Genomic DNA, 8,508 nt, shown 5'->3' on the forward strand with positions numbered 1-8,508 from the left:
GGAGAGGGAAATTTAACAAGTCAAAGTGGCAGCTGGGGAGGGGTGGGGAGGGGCAGGTAGGTAGGTAGGTAGCAGAAGGCAGAGGTGGCTGAGAAGGAGGGGAGACAGGAGCTGCGTGGCTCCCTATGCATCTTTTGTTGTAGCAAGCAGGAGGCGAGAGAAGGAGGTTCCCCAGCATGGCCGAGAGCTCGCCAGCGTGCAAGTAAGTGGTGATGATGGCATGGACTGGGCAACTGTAGGAGCGGCTGCCCCCTTCCTCCCAGCCTTGGTACCACCGGCTGACCCCGGAGAGCCACACGAGGCACCACCATTTGCAAGTACCGTAAGTTGCCTTCCTTTCTCTCGCTCTTGATTGATTTCTCTCTCTCTCTCTCTCTCTCTCTCTCTCTCTCTCTCTCTCTCTCTCTCTCTCTCTCTCTCTCTCTCTCTCTCTCTCTCTCTCTCTCTCTCTCTCTCTCTCTCTCTCTCTCTCTCTCTCTCTCTCTCTCTCTCTCTCTCTCTCTCTCTCTCTCTCTTGGCTGAGGAGGGGCTGGGAAGTTCTCAGAGCAGGCAAGCGGCAGCCGTTTGGCTTCAGGAAAGGGGGAGAGAGAGAATCCCAGGAGAGGACCAGCCTACCCACACACCTCCCTGCTTGCCTGAGGACATCTGGGGAACCCGTAAAAGCAAGCTAAGTTTCGGGTGGGTGTGGGGAGTTCTGCTCCATTGTGGAAACTAGCAGGGCCCAAATGATGCAAAAGTATCACGAAGTTGTTTTGGATGCTGGCCGTGTGTGTGTGTGTGTGTTGTAATGAAAAAAGATGGGTTTGGAACTAAACCGCTGTGTAGTTGGTAATGCACCCTGGAGGCATGCATTTCAGCCTCAGAAATGTTGCGTTTTAAGAAAAGGAGACTGTAAGCTGCAATGAACAGTAGGGACTTGTTAGCAGGAGGTGTGACAATGGCCAGTAGTAGTCAGGGATGAGGAGAGTTGTAGCCCAACAACATTTTGAGAGCACCATGTTGGAGAAGGCTGGATCAGATGAGTCTAGGAGGATAGCTAAGGGGGATCTCCAGGTGCCGTATATGCTTTGAATACAAAGTGCTTATGGCATTCAATGGCGAGAAGCATCACCTTTGTGCCCTGCCTATGGGGCAGAGTTGGAACTTGGAACCATACTCCTGCTGTATGTTGGCAGGATCCAGCAGGGCTCTGCTTTTCTGCTAGCATAGGAGATGATTTGGGAACTAACTGCTTAATAATAATAATAATAATAATTCAGCTTGCTCGTTGCTTGCTACCTAAGAAGGTCTCCAAGTGACTTCCATTTGAAAACAGAAATGCACATCTCGCTCCAACAATCCGACTGATTCCATGGATGAAATGGATTGGAAAAAGTGTTGGGAACATAGAATGTGTGTGTTTGAAGTGAGCAGACGGGTGTCAGAGGCAGTGGGAGCCATTGCGATCTCACAGGACTACAGAATGTGAGTTGGAAAGACCTGGATTCAAATCCCTCTTCAGCCAGAGACCCATCAGGAGGCCTGTGACTGAACTCCCATGATGGCAGTTGGCACCACGTTGGGGGTTACAGAAAGGGCTTTCCTTACATTCCTTCCTCCCAAGCTCTCCTGAGAACTCACCTTTCGCAGGATGCCTTTGGTTTAGCCCAACCTGGTGCCCTCCAGTGTTTTGGGCTACAGCTGACATCAGCTCCCTTGCTGGCTGGGGCTAGTGGGATGTGCAGTCTGATACATCTAGAGGGCCCCAGGTTGCGGAAGGCTGTCTAACTGAAGTCTAAACCCATGTCCACATTCTTCACTCATATTTATCCCAGGAGACTTTTGCTTCGCTCCTTCATCTTTTCCTTCCCCCTCTCTTTCCTTGCCCACAAGGAGCCAAACTTAGATGGGGTGGCAGCAGTCCTGTTTCTTTAAGCCAGCCATGTATAAAAGGGGGAGTTACAATTTTTAGAGGGGGGAGGGGTCCAAGATCAAGGGAGCTGATTCCTAGCTAACTGTAGGTCTTCCAGGTGAGGCTCAGAGCTCAGCTGAGGGGTGTGTGGCACAGGAGCCAACTTCTGGGGGCAGAGGTCCCTTTGCCCCCCCATAAAATATTTGAGGGTGCCAGGGCCCCCAAAGTTGATGGGCATTGCCATTCAAATGGTGTGTGTGTGTGTGTCACATCTTGTGGGATGGGGCTTACCTGGGAACTCTACTTTGTTAAGGGTGCTGGGAATTGTACCTCAGTTTACAGTTCCCAGAATTGTTTGGGGAAAGCCTAATAATAATAATAATAATAATAATAATAATAATAATAATATATTATTTATACCCCGCCCATCTGGCTGGGTTTCCCCAGCCACTCTGGGCGGCTTCCAACAGAAAAATAGAATAAAATAATCGATTAAACATTAAACGCCTCCCTAAACAGGGCTGCCTTAAGATGTCTTCTAAAAATCTGGTAGCTGTTTTTCTCTTTGACATCTGATGAGAGGGCGTTCCACAGGGCGGGTGCCACTACCGAGAAGACCCTCTGCCTGGTTCCCTGCAACTTGGCTTCTTGCAACATGCAGCCATTGTGACTAGAGAAGACCCAGTTATCACATCTAATATGTCTTTGCCTAGACTTTGATTGCAAGCTTTTAGGGGCAGGGATCTCCCATTTTGGGGGTGGTCATGTACTGCTATACATCAATACCACTAAACACTTCTTCTTCTTGCTGTTGGTGTTCACAAAGCCAGATGAAAACTCTAAGTCATTTTGTTAAATTCCAGCAAGACCTAGTCGTGCGGACAAATAATGTCACCATTCAGGCCATCTAAACTTTCTGCTGCCGCAGAAGTCACTCTCTCCCTGGCAAAACTGAGTCCAATAAACTGACTGAAAGCCAGTGAAGTTTGAATCAACCTGAGCCAGAGGTCAGGGCTGGCACGACGCCACTGGACCTGGCTCAACTGGGCTGGCATGTGCCAGGAACTTAAGGGCAAAACTCTGTCCTGCATGCTCAATATAGAGACAGGAGCTGATGCCTCCCACCTCCGAGACCTGGCCAGTGAAGGAAGCAGGGCCTGGGTGCCCCCTGTCTCCCAGCAGAGGGCAAGGTAAGCTCACCAGTGGGTGATCCACAAGGACCTTCTACTGTGCAAGTCCTACTGAAATGAATGAATGAATGAATGAATGAATGAATGAATGACCTGCAGCTGAGCAGGTTGCATTTGGTGCAATGAGGCTTGTGCAGGAAAATATTCTAATGGATTGTGAACTTGCACGGATGCAGGAGGGGGGTCACTTCAGGCCAGGCGAGCGGGACCTGCTTCAGCCCAGGAACTGCATTCCCTTATCGAAGGGGGCGTGGTGGGAGATGCATGCCTGTGCTGTGGCTGCAGGATCCAAAGGCAAAAACAGGCAGATGCAACTTTCATCTTTGTGCGTGACGCTGCATTCCAGCTGTGCAAAAACAGGGTTCTTTCACACACACACACAGAGAGAGAGAGAGAGAGAGAGAGAGAGAGAGAGAGAGAGAGAGAGAATTGGTGAAGTCCTGGGAGAGGTAAGTTTTTTTTCTCTGTATTATAATCCCTGTTGGCTCAAGCCATAGTTGTGGCAGTTGTGGAGTGACAGATGGGGCAGCCAATATGATCCAGATGTTTTGGATGCCAATTCCCATTATGCCTGACCATTGGTCATGTTAGATGGGACTGGCCCCCCCTTGGCCTGCATTCACTGGCAGTGGCTCTTTGAGCTTTCAGGCGGCAGGTGTGTGTGTGTTTGTGTGTGTGTGTGTGTGTGTGTCTGTCTGTCTGTCTGTCCCTCCCAGCCATACCTAGAGATGCCAGGGATTGGATCTGGGACCTTCTGCATGCAAAGCAGATGCTCTGCCCCTGAGATACAGGGCCTCCCCAGTCCCATAATCCAATGAACTGGCTGATAATTTCATTCATGAGATTCTGTGCCCTTAACTCCCTCGGAACAAGAATTGACAGTCTCCTTATTATTGCATCCTCCCTGTTCTCTGAAAAGATTTCTTCCTGGTCTATGATTTTGTCTTAATTATACCCCTAACGTGTAAACAGTGAGATGGCATCAATCAGCAAATATTGATGTACGGGGGCGAGGAGGTGCAGATTTGGGGAGCTTTGCATTGCCATTCTGATACTGACAACCTTGGGTTTGGAACTAATTAAACTCTACAGAGGGCAGGTCAAGTAGCTGGCCTCATTATTCCGGCTGAATCTCTGTCTGGCTTATATAGAGTAAAGCATTTGTTAATTAATGCGCTTGGTAGCACCACCAACACTGGCATTTATGCTTAGAAATGATAATATTGGAGTTTCTCTCTTTAACTCTTCCATTGCCACTGCTGCTGCTGCCGCCGCCGCCTGTCAACAGTGCTTCTGTCACACGTTTAATTGCACGCACACTGCAAAAAGCCCTTAACCAGCTTACCTGAGAGATCACCTTACTCAGTGCTATTTTTCTAGAAAAAGAGGTGCTGGAGCTCACTGTGAACCTCTCCCTTGTTCTCTGAGAATGGCAATGGTTCCCACCTGAGAGGTGCCAGAGCTGAACTCCTGGTGAAAAAAAAGCCCTGACCTTATCCTATATACCATATGTCCATTTGATTACTTAGCTCTCACTGTTACAGGTGCCACCTTTGGAGGAAATCAATCTTTTAATCTTTTACACTTTGGAACTCCCTACCTATTGACATCATGCCAGGAGCCTCCCCTGTACTCTTTTTTTGGCACCTACTAAAAAAAATAAATTGTCGTTTAGACACGCCTATCCAGACATGTAGAACGTTGACGTATGCTTTCATCTGTCGTTCATTTGTTGCTGATTTTTAAAAAATGTGTTTACTGTTTTATTCTCATTGAGTTTGTTTGTTTTGCAATCAAGTGGCGAATGCATTTTATGAAGGAAATAAATAAAAGCCGGGTCTTGGGAGAAGGTTTTGGCCTCTCCTACCCAGAACAAGCAAGCCTTAGGGTCCCTCATTCATGCCTGCAGAAGTGAACCACCGTGACATGTTCTACTTAGGGACAGTGCTTAAAATTGTCAGGGGCTTCCTCATCCCAGTTTCAGCCAAATTGTGCCTTCTAAAAAGAGCAGTTATGCAAGCATTGAGGACGCAAGAAAAGACCTGTTGGATCTAGTCCAGTATCCTGGTCACACAGAGGCCAACCAGATGCCCATCATGGAATTCCAGCAAGCAGGATTTGAGTGAACAGTGCCCTCTCTGCTTGGGATTCGCGACAACAGGAATGCAGAGGCATACTGACTCTTTCAGTATAGTATGGCAACACAAGAACGGGGCCTTCTCTGCAGTGGCTCCCCCCGTCTGTGGAATGCTATCCCCAGGGAAGTTCTCCTGGCACCTTCCTTATGCACCTTTAGGTGCCAGGCAAAAACGTTCCTTTTTAACCAGGCCTTTGGTTGATTGGATTGACATCCTACGCCCTTTTAAAATGTGGGGTTTGGGGGGGGGAAGGAGATTACTGGGTTGTTGTTTTTATTTTGATTATGGATTTTGTGATTTTATATTTTGATTTTATTCTGTAAACCGCCCTGAGACCTGTGGGTATAAGGCAGTATATAAATTCCAATAATAATAATAATAATAATAATAATAATAATTAATAATAATAATAATATAGAGAACACAGTCATCATGTCTAGTAGCCATTTATAGCTTATCCTTGGGCTTATCCTTATCAATTTATAGCCTTATCTCAGAATTCTCAGAATTACTCAAGATATTGGAGCAGAGACAAGCTTGTTTTCTCCTACTCCGGAGGGTAGGACCCGAACCAATGGCTTCAAGTTACAAGAAATGAGATTTCGACTAAACATCAGGAATAGCTTTCTGACAGCAAGTGCTGTTTGAACAGATTCCCTGTGTACAAAAATGTGCTTACATAAGGGAGATTTGCGCTAAAGTTCTGAAGAATTTCCCTCAGGATTTAAAAAAAGGAAATTCAAAAATTGTGGCTCAAAAGTGGAGAGCTGAATCAATGGGGGTGGTGATGGGAAACTGGGAGAACCAAAACAGACAGGTCTTCCCATCCCTCCTGCCAAGGAATTCCCCCCCAGGGGCTGATGGGAAATGTAGTCCAAAGCATCCTGAGCATCCAAAGCATCCTGAGCATCCAAAGCACCAAGTTAGGAAATGAGGCAGTAGGACCATCTTGTTCAAGACAGCTTTTTGACAGCCAGGACTTGAGTAGGAGCAAGCAGAGTGGATTTAACCATTATTTTTAATGTCACCCCCCCACACCACTACTACACACATGCAGGGATTTAATCCTGCTCTTTCTGCTCCACTTTCTGTTCTAAACTGTTCTGGCCAGTTCTCCTCCCCGGAGTAGAAGCAGGATAAAAAAAAAATGAACTACATCAAAATCAAATCAGAGAAAGAAATGGACATCTCTGCCTAGGTTTCTGTGACTTCTTGGCATCTGAATTGGCCCACTGCCTGTCCAGCTCTCACGGAAAATTGATGTATTGTTTTAATCTAATCATTCTGTTTTAAAGACGGGAAACTATATTTCAGCCAGTACGTACAAACCTAAGAACAGCCCTGCTGGATCTGGCCCATCTCAGGGGGCCCATCTAATCCAGCACCCTGTTGTCACAGTGGCCAACCAGATGCCCCAATGGGGAGCCCACAAGTGGGGCACAGGAACCCTCTCCCCTTCTGCGGTTTCCAGAAACGAGCATTCAGAAGCATCTGACTGCGGAGCCAGAGCTGAGCTGTATAGAGTAGGCAGCTTCCTGAGAGCCCCAATGCTTTCCACCAAAGCTAATGGAGAAAGCAAGAAATGTTCCCTCCTTCCACTGCCCCAATTTCCCTCAATCATCGCAGTGTTTCCAAGAGGAAGACGAGGCGCCCAGCTGCCACCAGCTGGAGTCCCATTGTCAGAGATAGAGAGGCTACCTGGCTGCTTTGCTAAGTAACTCTCCTCCATCAGTTCCCTTTGTACTTCTGGAGGTGGGCATCTCAACAGCAGCCCATAAAGGATTCCATTGTGAGCCGGCATTAATTCCCCTCTCTGCTGTTCGGAAGTGTTCGTGCCAAGGTAACAAGAACCACAGAAGATGAAATGCAATTTTCATTACTTCTGCACTGAGCCCAGATTACAATTTGAATGGGAATTACTCCCAGAAGATGGGGAAGATATCTAGAGATCCATTTTGTCGTGCTGCGGAGGGCACATCATTGCTTGTCTTGCTCTGTGCTTCCTGAGAAATAATAATAATAATAATAATAATAATAATAATAATAATAATAATAATAATAATAATGCTGTGTAGGCTAACCAGATGCAACAGCAAAGTGGTTTTCACATGACACATTAAGTTGTCAGGAGTTCCTAAATGAAAAGATCAATAATGATAAATGAGGTTCCCTGAAAGTCGGCTTTTGTGCTACTAATGTTTTCCCCGTAATAAGCAGCCACAGGGGAGGGGAAGCTGCATTTGAGCACAGAGACAGACGGAACAAAGGTTGGCAGAAAGGAAGGATCCCCGAGGCCCAAAGGGAGCAGCGGAACAGGGGCTTTGGGAAATCCTTTTCCTCACTCAAAGATAGAATGCAGGTCAAATCCCTGTTCCAAAGAATCTTCGGCAAGGAGGGCACAGCAGGAGGGGGGCTGCATTGGATGAATTGTTTGCAGCTCTTAAAGGTGACCTTTTTAAAAAAGGAAGAAAGCAGCAGTCTGCGATAAGGGGGTGGGAATGGCAGAGGAGCAGATTTTGGCTGAAGGTTTGGAGACACTTCCTAATTGGAAGGGCTGTTCAACAGAGGAACAGGAAGGGCCTCAAGAAGAGGGGGGGGCTCTCCTTTGAGGGAGTTGCTCAAAAAGAGGCTGAGGGGCCTTTTGCCAGAGATGCGGAAGTTGCGCTCCTAGATTGAGCAGCAGGTTGAACTAGATCAGGCACGTCCAACAGGTAGATCGTGATCTACTGGTAGATCACTGGATGTCTGTGGTAGATCACTGGTAGATCACTGGCTCCCCCAAAGAAGCTCAACAACTTTAGCTCCCCTAAAAAAAGCTAAACATTTTCACCCTGCACCCCCCAAATGTGGCTTTCCTCCCTTAAAAAAGCTCAGCAACCTTGACCTGAACCCCCCAAAAGGGGGTAGATCACTGCCAATTTTTAACTCTGAGTAGATCGCAGTCTCTTGGGAGTTGGGAGTTGGCCACCCCTGAACTAGATGATCCGGAATGTCAGGGATTCTTTCGCCATGATTCCTATGTTGCAGGGGGTTGACTTGGTGACCCTTGGGGGTTTCTTCTAACTCTACACTCATATGATTCTATGATCTCCCAGGTCAACAGCCAACTCTTTGATTTTACACACACACACACACACACACACACACACACACACACACACACATCCCATCCAGTAAAAAGGTAAAGGGACCCCTGACCATTAGGTCCAGTCGTGACCGACTCTGGGGTTGCGGCGCTCATCTTGCGTTATTGGCCGAGGGAGCCGGCGTACAGCTTCCAGGTCATGTG

The sequence above is a fragment of the Zootoca vivipara genome, chromosome 15, assembly GCF_963506605.1.
Source record: "Zootoca vivipara chromosome 15, rZooViv1.1, whole genome shotgun sequence".
NCBI classification, from domain to species: Eukaryota; Metazoa; Chordata; class Lepidosauria; order Squamata; family Lacertidae; genus Zootoca; species Zootoca vivipara.